This window comes from Arachis ipaensis, chromosome B8 (assembly GCF_059453495.1).
Source record: "Arachis ipaensis isolate K30076 ecotype BB chromosome B8, ASM5945349v1, whole genome shotgun sequence".
NCBI classification, from domain to species: Eukaryota; Viridiplantae; Streptophyta; class Magnoliopsida; order Fabales; family Fabaceae; genus Arachis; species Arachis ipaensis.
The window spans coordinates 110881825-110902030 of record NC_142443.1 but is presented as its reverse complement, the minus strand read 5'-3'; the positions used below and the strand labels follow the sequence as shown (position 1 = coordinate 110902030).

General features: G+C 38.6%; 1 protein-coding gene and 1 non-coding gene across 4 annotated transcripts in view; both read left to right on the top strand.

The window, feature by feature from the left end:
- Positions 1–20161, top strand: part of LOC107614110 (uncharacterized) — a 38369-nt gene extending 18208 nt beyond the window's left edge. Inside the window, exons 7-8 of one of the 3 annotated variants that reach the window (XR_015896504.1) lie at positions 19400–19487; positions 19660–20161. The gene's annotated coding sequence lies outside the window, so the exon portion shown is untranslated. Of the gene's footprint in view, positions 1–15512; positions 15534–19399 lie in introns of those variants that run through there. The other 2 variants (XR_002352748.2, XR_015896506.1) reach the window with 2 other exon arrangements.
- LOC148549256 (small nucleolar RNA R71) lies at positions 7443–7546 on the top strand. The gene has a single exon (XR_015897735.1). It is a non-coding gene; the product is annotated as a small nucleolar RNA R71 (small nucleolar RNA).
- Positions 20162–20206: the final 45 nt, after the last annotated feature.

Genomic DNA, 20206 nt, shown 5'->3' with positions numbered 1-20206 from the left:
CCAAAGTTGATCCTCTTTTTGTGATCCGGGATCCCACACTTTATTTTCACACCCGTCTTGAAGTTGATCATCATTATTAGTCAAACCGGGTGGTGAACAAGGTGAATTTTCTATAAAGTGACTAACAATCCTTCTAGACCCATCTAGGTGAGCACTACTCCAACCTTTATATCTCATGTTTAATGCATCAACCATAATGAGTTTTGACTTGCAACGCCAATCACGAAACATCTTTCTTTTACGCTTTATCCCACAAAGCATCCTAAGTTGGCCATCCGTTTCAAACAAACCATATTCAAGTGGGATAATAAAGCTAATAGAAATGAGTTTAACCCACTCAAATGAAGGTGTAGATGGCAACCTAGGCAAATGTGATTCTAAGGGTCTTGACAAAGCATATTCAATTCCCCTCCTTCTTTTTCTAAGGACTTCCACCTCTTTACAAGATTTCTCAAATGTAATCCTTTGTTCGACAATTTTATCTAAACATTTTTCCTTACTCAAATCACAAATGGGAGGACAAGAGAGGTTTACCTCCACATTGCTTTCCATCTCTTTGGGAGAAGGTTCTTCATGTTCAAAGGATTCTTCACCACTAAGACTTGATGCTTGATCTTCCTCACCAAGGGAACTCAATTCTTGCTCTATCCCATCCAAGTCTTCATATGGAATATGTCTTGGAAGGTGTGCACTTTCCTCCCTAGCATCAATTTCAATCATCTTGGAGGGGTTTTCTTCAACTCTATGTTCCCATGGAGGCTCCGCATCTCCTAAGTCTTCAACCAATTCTTCCTCTTCTTCAACAATTATAGCTTCCTCCAATTGTTCCAATACAAAGCAACTTCCCTCATTCTCCAACAATCTCTCCTTCATGTTATGCTCTTCATTTGATTCTCCACATGTAGCCATGGGAGTTCCTTGAGTATTTAAGCATTGGGATGCCAACCGGTTTACCACCTCATCCAAGGCGGCCGTGAATTGTTCTACATCCCTTTTCATCTCCTCTTGTCCTTGAATAAGAACATCAAGGATATCATCCATTGGAGGTTGAGGTGAATGGAAGGGTTCATCAATTTGGGGGAAGGATTCATAGTAGGAAGGTGGTTTTTCTTGGTAGAGTTGTGGTGGTTCAATGTTTTCCATCCTTTCCACTTGTTGCACTACACACTCCATGGTTGCTTGAAATTGATCCAATGTTTCCTTGAGACGATCCCTTGACTCTTGTTTCTCTTGGATATCATGAGTAGGATCATATGGCTCTTGGATTGAAGGACATGAATATTCTTCCATGGGAGGTTGTGGTGGAAAGTGATATTCATCTTGTGGTTGAAAATTTGTACACATTGGAGGTGGTTCATCTTAGTAATAGCATGGAGGGGGTGGCTCTTGAAAGTATTAATGTTGGGATGGTGGTGGCTCTATATGTGGTTCATATGGCTCATATGGTTGTTGGTAGAATGGATATGGATTAGGGTCATTTGAAGATGGTTGGTGAAAAGTGGCTTGTGAGTATGGTTGAGGGTTATGTTGAGGGTATGTGACGTTAGGATTTTTGCCAGTAAAGAATTTTATAAAAACAGTCGCGTTGTAGATATAGTTTCTAAACCAACAGAAATTCCTTCGTACAAACGTTTTGGTTGTCACACGTAACAAACCCCTTTAAAATTGATAACCGAAGTATTTAAATCTCGGATCGTCTTCTCAAGGAATTGTAGGGAGGTATGTTCTTGGTGCACGAAATTGTGATGTCCAGGCTCGAATAATCCCTGGCAACGTGAGCAACTTGGTACGCGTAATCGTGATTACACTTTAATTATGTAAAATTCATGGCTCTTTCTTTCCCTGGCAATGGCGCCAAGAACATGGTGCCAATACCATGATTCACAACTTCGATACAACTAACCAGCAAGTGCACTGGGTCGTCCAAGTAATACCTTACGTGAGTAAGGGTCGAATCCCACGGAGATTGTTGGTATGAAGCAAGCTATGGTCACCTTGCACATCTCAGTTAGGCAGATATAAATTGATAATGGTGTTTTCGAATAATAAATAATAGAATAGGGATAGAGGTACTTATGTAAATCATTGGTAGGAATTTCAGATAAGCGAATGGAGATGCTTTTCGTTCCTCTGAACCTCTGCTTTCCTACTATCTTCATCCAGTCAGTCTTACTCCTTTCCATGACTGGCTTTATGTGATACATCACCACTGTCAATGGCTACTTTCGGTCATCTCTCGGGAAAATGATCCAATGCCCTGTCACGGCACGGCTAATCGTCTGGAGGCATCACCCTTGTCAATGACTTCATCTTATCCTCTCAGTGAATAATATGCTCACGCACCCTGTCACGGCACGACTATTCATCTGTCGGTTCTCGATCATGCTGGAATAGGATTTACTATCCTTTTGCGTCTGTCACTAACGCCCTGCAATCGCGAGTTAGGAGCTCGTCACAGTCATTCAATCATTGAATCCTACTCGGAATACCACAGACAAGGTTTAGACCTTCCGGATTCTCTTGAATGCCGCCATCATTCTAGCTTACGCCACGAAGATTCTGGTTGGGAGATCTAAGAGATATTCATTCTAGCTTATTTCATGTAGAACGGAAGTGTTTGTCAGGCACGTGTTCATAGGGGAGAATGGTGATGAGCGTCACACATAATCATCACCTTCATCACGTTCTTGGGTGCGAATGGATATCTTAGAAGCGAAATAAGATGAGTTGAATAGAAAACAGTAGTACTTTGCATTAATCTTTGAGGAACAGCAGAGCTCCACACCTTAATCTATGGAGTGTAGAAACTCTACCGTTAAAAATACATAAGTGAAGGTCCAGGCATGGCCGAGATGGCCAGCCCCCATGGTCTAAGAACTATGCGTTCAAAGATGTTCCTAAGATCCTAAGGTGATCAAAAGATACCTAAAAAGACTAGTAAAAGGTCCTATTTATAATAAACTAGTCACTAGGGTTTACATGAGTAAGTAATTGATGCATAAATCCACTTCCTGGGCCCACTTGGTGTGTGTTTGGGCTGAGCTTGAGTGTTGCACGTGCAGAGGCCATTTGTGGAGTTGAACGCCAGCTTTTGTGCCAGTTTGGGCGTTCAACTCTGGTTTTGGCTTCTTTTCTGGCGCTGGACGCCAGATTTGGGCAGAGAGCTGGCGTTGAACGCCAGTTTACGTCATCTATTCTTGGCCAAAGTATAGACTATTATATATTGCTGGAAAGCCCTGGATGTCTACTTTCCAACGCAATTGGAAGCGCGCCATTTCGAGTTCTGTAGCTCCAGAAAATCCACTTTGAGTGCAGGGAGGTCAGAATCCAACAGCATCAGCAGTCCTTCTTCAACCTCTAAATCTGATTTTTGCTCAAGTCTCTCAATTTCAGCCAGAAAATACCTGAAATCACAGAAAAACACACAAACTCATAGTAAAGTCCAGAAATGTGAATTTAACATAAAAACTAATGAAAACATCCCTAAAAGTAACTAGATCCTACTAAAAACATACTAAAAACAATGCCAAAAAGCGTATAAATTATCCGCTCATCACAACACCAAACTTAAATTGTTGCTTGTCCCCAAGAAACTGAAAATCAAATAGGATAAAAAGAAGAGAATATACTACAAATTCCAAACTATCAATGAAACAGAGCTTCAATCATATGAGCGGGACTTATAGCTTTTTGCCTCTTGAATAGTTTTGGCATCTCACTTTATCCATTGAGGTTCAGAATGATTGGCATCTATAGGAACTTCAGATTTCGAATAGTGTTATTGACTCTCCTAGTTCAGTATGATGATTCTTGAACACAACTTCTTTATGAGTCTTGGCCGTGGCCCTAAGTACTTTGTTTTCCAGTATTACCACCGGATACATAAATGACACAGACACATAATTGGGTGAACCTTTTCAGATTGTGACTCAGCTTTGCTAAAGTCCCCAATTAGAGGTGTCTAGGGTTCTTAAGCACACTCTTGTTTTTGCTTTGGACCTTGACTTTAACCGCTCAGTCTCAAGTTTTCACTTGACACCTACACGCCACAAGCACATGGTTAGGGACATCTTGGTTTAGCCGCTTAGACCAGGATTTTATTCCTTTTAGGCCCTCCTATCCACTGATGCTCAAAGCCTTGGGATCCTTTTTATTGCCCTTGCCTTTTGGTTTTAAGGGTTATTGGCTTTTTGCTCTTGCCTCTTGGTTTTAAGAGTTTTTGGCTTTTTCTGCTTGCTTTTCTTTCTATTATTTATTTATTTTTTTTCTATTTTATTTTTTTTTCTGCAAGCTTTGTTCTTTGCTGCTTTTTCTTGCTTCAAGAATCATTTTTATGATTTTTCAGATTATCAAATAACATATCTCCTAGTCATCATTCTTTCAAGAGCCAACATATTTAACATTCTTAAACAACAACTTCAAAAGACATATGCACTGTTCAAGCATACATTCAGAAAACAAGAAGCATTGTCACCACATCAATATAATTAAGCTAAGTTCAAGGATAAATTCGAAACTCATGTACTTCTTGTTCTTTTGAATTAAAACATTTTTGTATTTAAGAGAGGTGATGGATTCATAGGACATTCATAACTTTAAGACATAATTACTACTACTAATGATCATGTAATGAAGACACAAATATAGATAAGCACATAACATAGAAAACGAAAAACAGAAGAAAGAAGAACAAGGAATGAATCCACCTTAGTGATGGTGGCGTTTCCTTCTTGAGGAACCAATGATGTCCTTGAGCTCTTCTATGTCTTTTCCTTGTCTTTGTTGCTCCTCCCTCATTGCTTTTTGATCTTCTCTGATTTCATGAAGGATGATGGAGTGCTCTTGATGTTCCACCCTTAGTTGCTTCCAATAATTGTGTGGAAGAAAATGTATCCCCTGAGGTATCTCAGGGATCTCTTGATTTGCAGTCAAATGTTCTGCCACTGAGCTATAGACCCTTGATGGAAGCTTTTGTCTTCCCTTTCCCCTTTCTAGAGGTTTCTCTGGCCTTAGGTGCCATCAATGGTTATGGAAAAAAACAAAAAAGCTATGCTTTTACCACACCAAACTTAGAATGTTGCTCGCCCTCGAGCAAAAGAAGAAGGAATAGAAGAAGAAGAAGAAGATATGGAGGAGATGGATGGGAGTGTGTATTCGGCCATATGGGTGGGATTGGGTGGGGGAGAGATGTTGAATTTTGAAGGTAGTGGGTGTATGGATGTGAGTGGTAAATGGAAAACAGAAGGGATGATCATGAATGGAAAGAGAGATGATGAGGTAGGTGGGGATCCTTTGGGGTCCACAGATCCTGAGGTGTCAAGGTATTTACATCCCTGCACCAATTTAGGCATGTAAAATGCCCTTGCACACAACTCTGGGCGTTCAGCGCCAGGTTGGTGCCCATTTTGGGCGTTCAACGCCCTTTTGCTGCCATTTCTGGCGTTGAACGCCAGAACCATGCTTGTTCTGGGCGTTCAGCGCCAGGATGCTGCCCATTCTGGGCGTTCAGCGCCAGAACCATGCTCTGTTCTAGCGTCTGAACGCCAGACAGATGCTCCTCCAGGGTGTGATTTTTCTTCTGCTGTTTTTGATTCTGTTTTTGATTTTTTTGTTTATTTTGTGACTCCACATGATCATGAACCTATAAAGACATATGACTAAGAAAAATATAGTTAGATAAATAAAAATTGGGTTGCCTCCCAACAAGCGCTTCTTTAATGTCAATAGCTTGACAGTGGGCTCTCATGGAGCCTCACAGATGTGCAGAGCTTTGTTGAGACTCTCCAACACCAAACTTAGAGTTTGGATATGGGAGTTCAACACCAAACTTAGAGTTTGGTTGTGGCCTCCCAACACCAAACTTAAAGTTTGACTGTGGGGGCTCTGGTTGACTCTGCTTTGAGAGAAGCTTTTTCTGCTTCCTCTCCATGGTTGCAGAGGGAGATCCTTGAGTTTTAAACACAAGGGGGTCTTTATTCCATTGAAGGACTATTTCACCTCTGTCAACATCAATCACAGCTCTTGCTGTGGCTAGGAAAGGTCTTCCTAGGATGATGGATTCATCCTCTTCTTTTCCAGTATCCAGGACTATGAAATCAGCAGGGATGTAAAGGCCTTCAACCTTTACTAACACGTCCTCTACTTGTCCATAAGCCTGTTTTCTTGAACTGTATGCTATCTCTAATGAGATTTTAGCAGCTTGCACCCCATAGATTCCCAGTTTCTCTATTACAGAGAGGGGCATGAGGTTTATTCCTGAACCAAGGTCACACAGAGCCTTAAAGATTATGGTGCCTATGGTGCAGGGTATTATGAACTTTTCAGGATCCAGTCTCTTCTGAGGCTATGTCAGTTGATCCAGATCACTTAGTTCATTGATGAACAAGGGAGGTTCAACTTCCCAAGTATCAATGCCAAATAATTTGGCATTTAGCTTCATGATTGCACCAAGAAACTTGGCAGTTTGCTCTTCAGTAACATCCTCATTCTCTTCAGAAGAGGAATACTCATCAGAGCTCATGAAGGGCATAAGGAGGTTCAATGGAATCTCTATGGTCTCTAGATGAGCCTCAGATTTCCTTGGTTCCTCAGAGGGAAGCTCCTTATTAGTCGCTGGACGTCCCAGGAGGTCTTCCTCCTTGGGATTCACGTCCTCCTCTCCCCTTGTAGGTTCGGCCATGGTGCTTATGTCAATGGCCTTGCACTCTCCTTTTGGATTCTTTTCTGTATTGCTTGGGAGAGTACTAGGAGGGATTTCAGTGATCCTCTTACTCAGCTGGCCCACTTGTGCTTCCAGATTTCTAATGGAAGACCTTGTTTCATTCATGAAACTTACAGTGGCCTTGGATAGATCAGAGACTAAGTTTGCTAAATTAGAAGCATTTTGTTCAGAGTTCTCTATCTGTTGCTGAGTGGATGATGGAAAAGGTTTATTAGTGTTAAACCTGTTTCTTCCACCATTATTAAAGCCTTGTTGAGGCTTTTGATCCTTCCATGAGAAATTTGGATGATTTCTCCATGATGAGTTATAGGTGTTTCCATAAGGTTCACCTAAGTAATTTACCTCTGCTATTGCAGGGTTCTCAGGATCATAAGCTTCTTCTTCATAAGAAGCCTCTTGAGTACTGTTGGATGCAGCTTGCATTCCATTCAGACTCTGAGAGATCATATTGACTTGCTGAGTCAATATTTTATTCTGAGCCAATATGACATTCAGAGTATCAACTTCAAGAACTCCCTTCTTCATAGGCGTCCCATTACTTACAGGATTCCTTTCAGAAGTGTACATGAACTGGTTATTAGCAACCATGTCAATGAGTTCTTGAGCTTCTGCAGGCGTTTTCTTTAGGTGAATGGATCCACCTGCAGAAGTGTCCAGTGACATCTTTGATAGCTCAGATAAACCATCATAGAATATATCCAGGATGGTCCATTCTGAAAGCATGTCAGAAGGACACTTTTTGGTCAACTGTTTGTATCTTTCCCAAGCTTCATAGAGGGATTCACCTTTTTTCTGTCTGAAGGTTTGAACATCAGCTCTAAACTTGCTCAACTTTTGAGGAGGAAAGTACTTGGCTAAGAAAGCCGTGACCAGCTTATCCCAAGAGTTCAGGCTGTCTTTGGGTTGAGAATCCAACCAGATTCTAGCTCTGTCTCTTACAGCAAAAGGGAAAAGCATGAGCCTGTAGACTTCAGGATCTACTCCATTAGTCTTAACAGTATCACATATCTGCAAGAATTCAGTTAAGAACTGAAAAGGATCTTCAGATGGAAGTCCATGAAACTTGCAGTTCTGCTGCATCAGAGAAACTAATTGAGGTTTCAGCTCAAAGTTGTTTGCTCCAATGGCAGGAATGGAGATGCTTCTTCCATGTAAATTGGAATTAGGTGCAGTAAAGTCACCAAGCATCTTCCTTACATTATTATTATTTTCGGCTACCATCTCCTCTTCCTGTTCGAAAATTTCTGAAAGGTTATCTCTGGATTGTTGTATTTTAGCTTCTCTTAATTTTTTTCTTCAGAGTCCTTTCAGGTTCTGGATCTGCTTTAACAAGAATGTTCTTGTCCTTGCTCCTGCTCATATGACAAAGAAGATGGCACAGAAAAAATAGTAATAATAATATGGATCCTTTATACCACAGTATAGGGATCCTTGTGTTAGTAGAAGAAAAGAAGGGAAGAAAATCTGAACTCAGAGAGAGAGGGGGTTCGGATTTTTGGAGAGTTGAAGGAAAGATGTTAGTATATCAATAAACAAATAGAAGAAGATGAGAGAGGGAGAATTTTCGAAAAATATTTTTGAAAAAGAGTTAGTGATTTTCGAAAATGGTTTTTGAAAAATGTTAGTATTTTTCGAAAATTTTTAAAATCAAAAATAAAAATAAGAATAATTAGTTAATTAAAAAGAAATTTTTGAAAAAGAGGGAAGATATTTTCGAAAATGAGAGAGAGAGAGTTAGTTAGGTAGTTTTGAAAAAGTTAAGAAACAAACAAAAAGTTAGTTGGTTAGTTGAAACAAATTTTGAAAAGATAAGAAGTTAGGAGGTTAGAAAAGATATTTTGAAACCAACTTTTTGAAAAAGATAGGATGAGAAGATATTTTTGAAAAGATATGATAGAAATTAGTTTTTGAAAAAAGATTTGATTTTTAAAATCACAATTAATGACTTGATTCATAAGAAATCACAAGATATGATTCTAGAACTCAAAGTTTGAATCTTTCTTAACAAGCAAGTAACAAACTTGAAATTTTTGAATCAAAACATTAATTGTTATTGTTATTTTCGAAAATTATGATGTAAAATTAAGAAAAAGATTTTGGAAAATATTTTTGAAATTTTCGAAAATAACAAAAAATTTGAAAAATATTTGATTTTTGAAAAAGATTTTGAAAAAGATAAGATTTTTAATTTGAAAATTTGATTTGACTCATGAAAACAACTAGATTTTAAAAATTTTTGAAAAAGTCAAATCTAATTTTCGAAATTTTAAGAGAGAAAAAGGGAAAGATATTTTTTGATTTTTGAATTTTTAATGAGAGAGAAAAACAAGTAAAATGATGCAATGCATGAAATTTTTAGATCAAAACAATGAATGCATGCAAGAATGCTATGAATGTCAAGATGAACACCAAGAACACTTTGAATGTCAAGATGAACACCAAGAACATGTTTTTGAAAAATTTTTAATGCAAAGAAAACATGCTAGACACCAAACTTAGGATTCTTTAATGCTTAGACACTAAAGATCCAAGAATGCATATGAAAAACAAGAAAAGACACAAAACATGCAAATGCAAAGATCAAACAAGAAGACTTACCAAGAACAACTTGAAGATCATGAAGAACACTATGAATGCATGAGAATTTTCGAAAAATGCAAGATGCACATGCAATTGACACCAAACTTATAACATGACTCAAGACTCAAACAAGAAACACAAAAAATATTTTTGATTTTTATGATTTTATGATTTTTTTTGTATTTTTTCGAAAATTATTTGAAAAAACAAAAATAAGGATTCCAAAATTTTTAATATGAATTCCAGGAATCTTATGTTCTTAATCTAAAGCTCCAATCAAAGGGTCAGGCATGGCTTAATAGCCAGCCAAGCTTTAGCATGTAACAGGTAGATCGTGAATCAGCAGTAGGTGGATTAGCACCAACTAGCTTGCTCTTGATAACAAATTGGAAGCCTCAGTCTAAATGAATTTAGACATGGCTTTACAGCCAGCCAGGCTTCACATGCTTCATGAAACACTGGAATTCATTCTTAAAAATTCTGAAGAAAAATATATTTTTGAAAATATTTTTATTTTTTTTTTCGAAAACAAAGGAGAAAATTTTGAAAGGTTTTTGAAAAATTTTTGAAATTAAAACAAAAAGAAAATTACCTAATCTGAGCAACAAGATGAACCGTCAGTTGTCCAAACTTGAACAATCCCCGGCAACGGCGCCAAAAACTTGGTGCACGAAATTGTGATGTCCAGGCTCGAACAATCCCTGGCAACGTGAGCAACTTGGTACGCGTAATCGTGATTACACTTTAATTATGTAAAATTCATGGCTCTTTCTTTCCCTGGCAATGGCGCCAAGAACATGGTGCCAATACCATGATTCACAACTTCGATACAACTAACCAGCAAGTGCACTGGGTCGTCCAAGTAATACCTTACGTGAGTAAGGGTCGAATCCCACGGAGATTGTTGGTATGAAGCAAGCTATGGTCACCTTGCACATCTCAGTTAGGCAGATATAAATTGATAATGGTGTTTTCGAATAATAAATAATAGAATAGGGATAGAGGTACTTATGTAAATCATTGGTAGGAATTTCAGATAAGCGAATGGAGATGCTTTTCGTTCCTCTGAACCTCTGCTTTCCTACTATCTTCATCCAGTCAGTCTTACTCCTTTCCATGGCTGGCTTTATGTGATACATCACCACTGTCAATGGCTACTTTCGGTCATCTCTCGGGAAAATGATCCAATGCCCTGTCACGGCACGGCTAATCGTCTGGAGGCATCACCCTTGTCAATGACTTCATCTTATCCTCTCAGTGAATAATATGCTCACGCACCCTGTCACGGCACGGCTATTCATCTGTCGGTTCTCGATCATGCTGGAATAGGATTTACTATCCTTTTGCGTCTGTCACTAACGCCCTGCAATCGCGAGTTAGGAGCTCGTCACAGTCATTCAATCATTGAATCCTACTTGGAATGCCACAGACAAGGTTTAGACCTTCCGGATTCTCTTGAATGCCGCCATCATTCTAGCTTACGCCACGAAGATTCTGGTTGGGAGATCTAAGAGATATTCATTCTAGCTTATTTCATGTAGAACGGAAGTGTTTGTCAGGCACGTGTTCATAGGGGAGAATGGTGATGAGCGTCACACATAATCATCACCTTCATCACGTTCTTGGGTGCGAATGGATATCTTAGAAGCGAAATAAGATGAGTTGAATAGAAAACAGTAGTACTTTGCATTAATCTTTGAGGAACAGCAGAGCTCCACACCTTAATCTATGGAGTGTAGAAACTCTACCGTTAAAAATACATAAGTGAAGGTCCAGGCATGGCCGAGATGGCCAGCCCCCATGGTCTAAGAACTATGCGTTCAAAGATGTTCCTAAGATCCTAAGGTGATCAAAAGATACCTAAAAAGACTAGTAAAAGGTCCTATTTATAATAAACTAGTCACTAGGGTTTACATGAGTAAGTAATTGATGCATAAATCCACTTCCTGGGCCCACTTGGTGTGTGTTTGGGCTGAGTTTGAGTGTTGCACGTGCAGAGGCCATTTGTGGAGTTGAACGCCAGCTTTTGTGCCAGTTTGGGCGTTCAACTCTGGTTTTGGCTTCTTTTCTGGCGCTGGACGCCAGATTTGGGCAGAGAGCTGGCGTTGAACGCCAGTTTATGTCATCTATTCTTGGCCAAAGTATGGACTATTATATATTGCTGGAAAGCCCTGGATGTCTACTTTCCAACGCAATTGGAAGCGCGCCATTTCGAGTTCTGTAGCTCCAGAAAATCCACATTGAGTGCAGGGAGGTCAGAATCCAACAGCATCAGCAGTCCTTCTTCAACCTCTAAATCTGATTTTTGCTCAAGTCTCTCAATTTCAGCCAGAAAATACCTGAAATCACAGAAAAACACACAAACTCATAGTAAAGTCCAGAAATGTGAATTTAACATAAAAACTAATGAAAACATCCCTAAAAGTAACTAGATCCTACTAAAAACATACTAAAAACAATGCCAAAAAGCGTATAAATTATCCGCTCATCAGTTCTTATTATTGGTTATGAGTTTGTAAATTGGGGGTTTTGGAGTTTGGGCAATGGGCACAGGTATATTTTCAAAGCAATAAAAATAAATAAATAACTGTAAAATAAACTCTTGGCAAGGTATGAGAACTGGAAGTCCTATCCTGGTTATCCTTATCAATTGTGATGAGAATTGGATTTTTCTCCCACTTTGTTAACCTCTAACTATGAAGGTAAGTTAAGTGGATGAATTAATTTTTATTCCTCAGGTCCTAGTCTTTCCTTGGGAAAGGCTAGAGTTATTGGAACTCGAATTAATTCTTGAAAAATTCCAATTTTCAGTCAACAATGAGTTTGATAACTCAAGTGTCTCCAATGACTCAACCAAAGCCAAAAGGGAAGAGAATCTACTTGAATGAAAATAATTTGAATACATAAATTAAAGAGAGCAATCGTAATTCTAAAATACCTCAAATAACATTAATTCAAAGAGTAATCTGTAACATAGAAGAATTCATAAATGAAATTGGGAAAAGAAATAAAAAGAACATTGAACCTGGGATTGAGAATCACTCCTAAAACTAAGAGAAATCCTAAATTCTAATCCTAAGAGAGAGGAAAGAACCTCTCTCTCTAAAAACTACATCTATTCCTAAAATTGTGAATTGTGAAAGCTCTTTTTTTGAATGGATGCATTCTCCCACTTTATAGCCTCTAATATGTGTTTTCTGGGCCGCAAACTGGGTCAAAAACAGCCCAAAAATCGCTGGAGAAGAAATCTGCCACATTGATTTTCGGAACTACGACGCGTCCGCGTGGATCACGCGTTCGTGTCGCCTATCGTCAGAGCAACTATGGCATATTATATATCAAATCGAAGCTCCGGACGTTAGCTTTCCAACGCAACTAGAATCGCGTCGTTTGGACCTCTGTAGCTAAAGTTATAGCCGTTTGAGTGCAAAGAGGTCAGGCTGGACAGCTTAGCAATTTCTCCAATTTCTTGTATTCCTTCCACTTTTGCATGCTTCCTTTCCATCCTCTAAGCCATTCCTGCCCTATAATCTCTGAAATCACTTAACACACATATCAAGGCATCTAATGGTGATAAGAGAGGATTAATATTAGCAAATATAAGGTCAAAGAAGCATGTTTTCAATCATAGCACAAAATCAGGAAAGGATTGTAAAACTATGCAAATAGTATGAATAAGTGGGTAAAGAGTTGATAAAATCCACTCAATTGAGCACAAGATAAACCATAAAATAGTGGTTTATCAGTATGGCTCATAGGCATATGGTGGTGGTTCTTGAAAGTCACAAGGAGATTCACCATAGCCATTGGATTGGTATGCATCATAGAATGGCTCTTGTTCATAGTGCATTGGTGGAGGTTGTTGCCATGAAGATTGATCATATGCATATGGCTCCTCCCACCTTTGATTATCCCATTCTTGATACACATCTTCATTGTAGCCTTCATTTCCTACAACATAATTAGAACCAAACTCATAGCCAAAGTGAGAATTCATAGTAAAAAGAGAAAATAGAAATAAAAGCTAATAAGAAATAATGAAACAAATTCCTAAAACTAGCAAAAACAAACAAGCAATCCAAAAATCAAGCTATTCACAATATTCACGTATATACAATAACCAATAACACAACACCATTGCAACTCCCCGGCAACGGCGCCATTTTTTGATGAGAGGACTTTTGTACGGTTTAGAATTTCACAAATGAAATCTCGTTGTAAGTATAGTTTCTAAACCAACAATAGTCCTTTCATACAAAAATTTGTTTGTCACAAGTAACAAACCCCTAAATTTATAAACCGAAGTATTGAACCTCGGGTCGTTCTCCCTAGGAATTACAATAGAGTATTCTTGTTATTGGTTATGGGTCGTATATTGGGGTTTTTGAGATAGGAGACAAGAAATGTAAAATGCAATGAAAATAAACTAGCAACTAACAAAACTCTTGGCAAGGTATGAGAACTAGAAGTCCTATCCTAGTTATCCTCCTCAATTGTGACCACAAATTGTCAATTGCTACCACTTAGTTAACCTCTAACCATGGAGGAAAGTCAAGTGGATGAATTAACTTGATTCCACAAGTCCTAGCCAACTCCCAAGGGAAAGACTAGCTTTAGTGGTATCCAAATCAATTAGCAACTTCTAATTATCAATCAACAAAGGAATTAGATAACTCAAGCGTCATTAATTACTCTACCAAAGTCAAGAGCACTAAAATCTACTCTAAAATTCAACCAAGCATTTTATCAAACACTTGGAAGGCATAAAAGGAAAGCATAGTAAAAAGTGCAAGGAAAATTAAATCTACACTACTCAATTGCAAGAAATTAAACAATAACAAATCAAATGAACAATAAAGGAACATGAAAACATAAATTGCATTGAAATGAAAATAGAGGAAACAAAAGTGCATGAACATAAAAGTGGAGAATCACAAGAATGAAATACAAAATTAGAGAGAGAAGAAGAAGAGGAACTAGAATTGATAAAGGAAAAGTGAATCAAAGCATGAATTAAACCTAGATCTAAGGAATTCTAATATAGATCTAAAACCTAATCCTAATCCTAATCCTAGAGAGAAGTGAGAGCTTCTCTCTCTAAAACTAACCTAAACTAAACTAATGTGTGAAAGTATGTAAAGTATCTTGATTCCCCTTCAATCCTTGGCTTAAATAGCATCAGAAATGAGTTGGATTAGGCCCACAAGGCTTTAGAATTCGCTGGCCACGTATTGCTTTAAGTGGATCATATGGCAGCAACGACGCGTGCGTGTACAGTGCGCGTACGTATCATCATACGTGTAGCAACTATGGCAAATCTTATATCGTTTCGAAGCCCCGGATGTTAGCTTTCCAACGCAACTGGAACCACATCATTTAGACCTCTGTAGCTCAAGTTATGGTCGATTAAGTGCGAAGAGGTCGGCTTGACAGCTTTTGCGATTCCTTCATTTCTTCATGAGTTCTCCATTTTTACATGTTTTTCCTTCATTCCCTTGATCCAATCTTTGCCTCCTAAATCTGAAATCGCTTAACAAACATATCAAGGCATCTAATGGGATCAAAGGTAAATTAAAATTAAACAATTAAGGACCTAAAAAGCATGTTTTCACTCTTAAGCACAATTAAAGAAGAATTTACAAAACCATGCTATTTCATTGGATAAATGGGAGAAAGGTTGACAAAACCCTCTAAATTCAACACAAGATAAACCCTCCAAATGGGGTTTATCACGTGGCTTGAAGGTCTCCTCTCACGTGTGCGCGTGGGTGACGCGTGCGTGTGGCCATGAATTCTCCAAATGCTCATTTCTTCATGAATTCTCCACTTGCATGCATTTCTCTTCACTTCTTCCATCTAATACTTGCCTTATGAATCTGAAATCACTCAACAAACATATCAAGGCATTGAATGGAATTAAAGTGAATTAAATTTAGCTATTTTAAGGTCTAAAAAGCATGTTTTTACACTTAAGCACAAATTTCGGGAGAATTACAAAACCATACTATTTCATTGAATAAATGTGAGAAAAGATGATAAAATTCCCTAAATTAAGCACAAGATAAACCACAAAATTGGATTTTATCACCTATGCCTCAACATCCTCCACCTCGGAAAGCTCTTTAGGGGTGTCCAAGGTCTCAAGCATGTCATCCCATTCCCTGTTTTACAGCTTTATATGCTCATATCTTCTGTTCATTCGCCTCTGTAGGCATTGTAGCTGCTCTAAAATCTAGAGACCAAGCTCTTGAGTCGTGGGTGTCTGAGAACCAGATGATGCGGCTTTCGGCGGTTGGCTGGATTCTCCTGCGGATGCTCTACTCTTCCGCTTCCTCTTGACACCAGTGGCTAGCTCCTCCTTCAGGTAGTTGCCGTAGGGGATGTACAACTCCTAGTTGGGTATGGTAGGCGGATAATCGTCCTCCTCCCACTCAAGGCCAGCCTTGGCAATCAACTCTTATGGAAGCTTGCCATCCTATTAAGGGAAACAGACACTTTTCACATTGAGTGCTTGATGATTTTGGGCAAGTATACTGGTTCTCCTTCCAAAACAGCCCAAACTAGGAATTGACTAGGACTTGTAGATTAGAGTTAATTGTGCTCATTTGACTTTCTTTCAATTGTTAGAGGATAACTAAGTGAGAGCAATAGACATTTATCATCATACTTGAGGAAGACAATGAGGATAGAAATTCTAATTCTCACCCCTAGCCAAGGTTTCTTATATTGATTGATTGTCATTTCTCTTGTTGACTTTGATTCCTTAGCTCTCTTAGCTTGATTCCTTACATTTAGTTATATGCTACTATTATTACTATCCTTTTATTGCATGCTTGTTAGTTAGTTAATTGTTTAATTGATAGTTCTAGTTGTTTCAATTTAATTGCTAGTTGTTCATTACTTTAAATTCCAATCACTTTACTTTTTTCGTGCTCAACTCAAAAACCCCCAAATACTCCTAACCAATGATGTGCATCCTATTGCGATTCCTATGGAAAACGACCTGGGATTCTACTCCTAGTAATTGATTTGATTGTTCTGACATTCTTCTAAACTTTGATGGGGGATCACTTGTTGGTTTAGGCTATACTTGCGACATTGAGTTGAAAATCCTTTGGAAATTTCTAAGCTGGCATTTATTCCACGTCAAGTTTTTTGTGCCGTTGCCAGGAAATTGCATGTGTGACATATTATTGGTTGGTGTGAATATGTTCATATGTGAATAGTTGTTCTTTTCTTGATTATTTGTTGGTTTAGTTCTTAGTTAGGATTTATATTTAGTAGTAATTGGTAGTTACTTTACTTACATATATGTTGTTGTCATGAAATCTATGTTTCTTCTAATGAATGACGCATTCATTGTCGGATTAGTCCCATTTGATCTCAAAATTGAAAGAACATTGTTACATATTAAGCAAGCTCAACGTCGGTTAGCCTTTGGGGTTAGTGAAGTGGCTTTCGCCGAATCACCAACCTTTTCCGAGGTTGAATTTGAGGCGTCATTTGAAGGAGGAGCCGTTTACTCTTCTATTGACTCTATTGACATTGCTTCCACTGAATTAGGTACTGAGACCATGGCCACTCCAAGGAGAGTTACTCTCAAGGAGGCGAGTGTACCGGAAATCATTCTTTAACCACTCCAAGTCCGCTATCCCGACTTGGATGCTAACTTTGAGTTGAAGACCGGTTCGATCAATTTACTTCATAAGTTTCATGGCTTGTCCGCTCAAGATCCCATCAACCATCACTTGGAATGCATAAAAGGAAAGCATGGTAAAAGGACAAGAATAATAAAATCTACAACTACCCAATGCAAGAAAAGTAAGAATAACAATTCAATTAAACAATAAAGAAACATAAAACATGAATTGCATTAAATGAAAATCAAAATAACAAAAGTGCTCATAAACATAAAAAAGGCATAAAAAGGGAAATTAACAAGAAAGACTAAGAGAATGAAGATGTAAGAACAAGAAATTATAAAGAAAACTAGATGAGAACAAGAAATTAAACCTAAATCTAAGAAGAAAATTAACCTAAGAACCCTAATTCTAGAGAGAAGAGGAAGCTTGTCTCTCTAGAAAACTACCTACAACATGATGCTAACCTAATCTAATTGCTCCGCCTTTGTCTAATCTTCAATTCTGCATGAAATAGCCTCAGAAATGAGTTGTATTTGGGCTTGGAAAAGCTCAGAAATCGCCCCCCAGTGTATTCACTTTAAGTGAGTCACGTGCCGCTCGTCACGCGTGCGCGTCACCGGCAAATTTCCTCCTCACGCGTACGCGTGGGTGACGCGTGCGCGTGGCATTGATTCCTCCAAATCCTCATTTCTTCATGAATTCTCCACTTTACATGCTTTTCTCTTCACTTCTTCCATCCAATACTTGCCTTATGAATCTGAAATCACTCAACAAAGATATCAAGGCATCGAATGGAATCAAAGTAAATCAAAATTAGCAATTTGAAGGCCTAAAAAGCATGTTTTCACTCTTAAACACAAATTTAGGGAGAATTACAAAACCATGCTATTTCATTGAATAAATGTGAGATAAGTTGATAAAATCTCCTAAATTAAGCACAAGATAGACCACAAAATTGGGGTTTATCACTCGGCGTCGGTTAGCCTTTGGAGGTTAGACCACCATAACAGGAGCTCGTTGACCGTCCAACTTAAGGATGTTAAAGAAAAGTTCTAGGTGGGAGACACCCCACCATGGTATGATCTTTCTTGTTCATAGCTTGTTTTACTTTGTTCTTCTTTCTTCGGTTGAATTGCTTGAGTTTGCTTGGATCTATTTGAATTTTGATTGTTTGATAAGGTTTTCATTGTTGTTAGTTTGATTAGTTTGCCTACTTTGAGTAATATCATTGAATTTTAAGTGTTCCAGTGCTATTTTGATTGCATAGATGCTGGTTTTGTGCTTTAATTGCCTTTTCATAAAAAAAAATACGAGGGGCACCTCATGCGTGCGGATGCCTGACGCGTATGCGTGACCCTGTATAAACCACTATGCGAGAATGGTGCGGGGAGGGTGCTGCTACTTGGTTCCAAAACAGAGAGTTGTGCTGGAACCATGCGGGTGGGGTGCAAGACGCACAACCAACCCCATGCGTTCGCATAGCTGACGCGTACGCGTCATCCATTTTTTCCTACCCATGCGTTGCGTGATCGACGCATACTCGTCACCCTGTTTTTCTAGATTGTGAATTTTTGGTGCTGAAATGCTGCTGCTGCATGGTTCCAAATAGAGAGTTGTGCTGGAACCATGCGGGTATTGTGCGCTGGGCACGAAAAGTCCTTACGCGTACGCGTGACCGACGCGTACGTGTCGATATCCTTTTCTTCATTTCACGCGTAAGCGTGATGGACGCGTACGCATCACATGTCTTTTCCTCTTTGTCACGCGTACGCGTGACCCAGGCGTGCGCGTCGTTTTTGCGACCTTAGTTGCCCCGTTTCTTCTTCCCAACTCCATTTTCTTTCTTTCTTTCTTCTTCTTCTTCAATTTTCTATTTTACACCATTATTCACTTACATGCCTCCATTTTCTCACCTTTCTCTTTTTAAAATTTTACTTCTCCACTCCTCTCTCTTTCTACTTTTCTTTTGCTCGTTACATGTGACTAGCTTTTTTGTTATTAATTGCATTTAGTTCTATTATTTGTAGTTAGTTCTTTTTCCTTATTTTCTAAATTTGTTGTTTTAACATTGGTGTTGAATGTTTCTATGCAACCTTTGAAAATTTCTTGGATCATTTTGGTGCGTCTTGACTTGTTTGATATTGATTGATTGATGAAATTTTTAGGTCAATGCTTACTCTTAGATGACTCTTGCACCCTTTGTGCATTAATATGAACTTTCATGTCTTTCATGACCCACTCTTTCCTATTTGAACTTGATGCTCCAAATGCTCTTCATCTCATTTACTTATACTTTGATTTTACTCTTGCATCAAGTGCATGTTGATATGCCCTTCGCTTGTATTTCTTTCTCAGTTAAATGATGTAACTACCATGTAGTTGAGAACCCTATGTTCTATTTGCTTTGTTGTCGTTATTTTTGAGCTTAATCTTCTGTCTTTTTCTCTCCTTTCAGGCTGGCCACCAAGAGGGGAAAGGAAAAGCTTTGAAATGGGGCGACAAACAAGTCTCTTCGCACAATCTTTTGAAGAAGCTCATCAGTTGTAGCTACCCACCCTAATCCACCTTGCTCATTGATGAGCAGATATTTTATATGCTTTTTGGCATCACTTTCATATAGTTTTTAGTAGTTTTTATTAAGTTTTTATAGGTTTTAGTGTTAAATTCACATTTTTTTATTCTACTATGAGTTTTTGTGTTTTTGGACAATTTTAGGTATTTTCTGGCTGAAATTGAGGAGTTGGAGCAGAAGTCTGATTCAGAGATAGAGAAAGCACTGCAGATGCTGTCCAAATCTGACCTGCCTGCATTCGGAAGATCTTTTTTGAAGCTACAGAAGTCCAAATGGAGCGCACTCAACGACTATGGAAAGCTGACTTTCAGAGCTTTCCAGCAATATATAGGAGTTTATACTGTGCTTTGGATTAGAAGGCTGAAAACTGGCTTCCAACGCCAACTACCTGCCCCCTTCTAGGAGGCCAGCGCCCAAAGAGTAGAGATCAATGTACAAACGCGCAAAGAGGACTCCCTAGCTGGCGTTCCACGCCCAAGAGACCTCGTAGAACGTGGATCTCATCAAAGCTCAGTCCAAACACTCACCAAGTGGGTCCAAAAGTGGATTTTAGCACTAAATATACTGTTTTACCCTTACTAGTCATCTGTTTAGTATTTAAAGTGTATTTTACATAATCATTCAAACATCTGGAGACCATTATGCTATTTTCGAGTTTTACATTATGTTTTTACTTCAGTATGAGTTTCT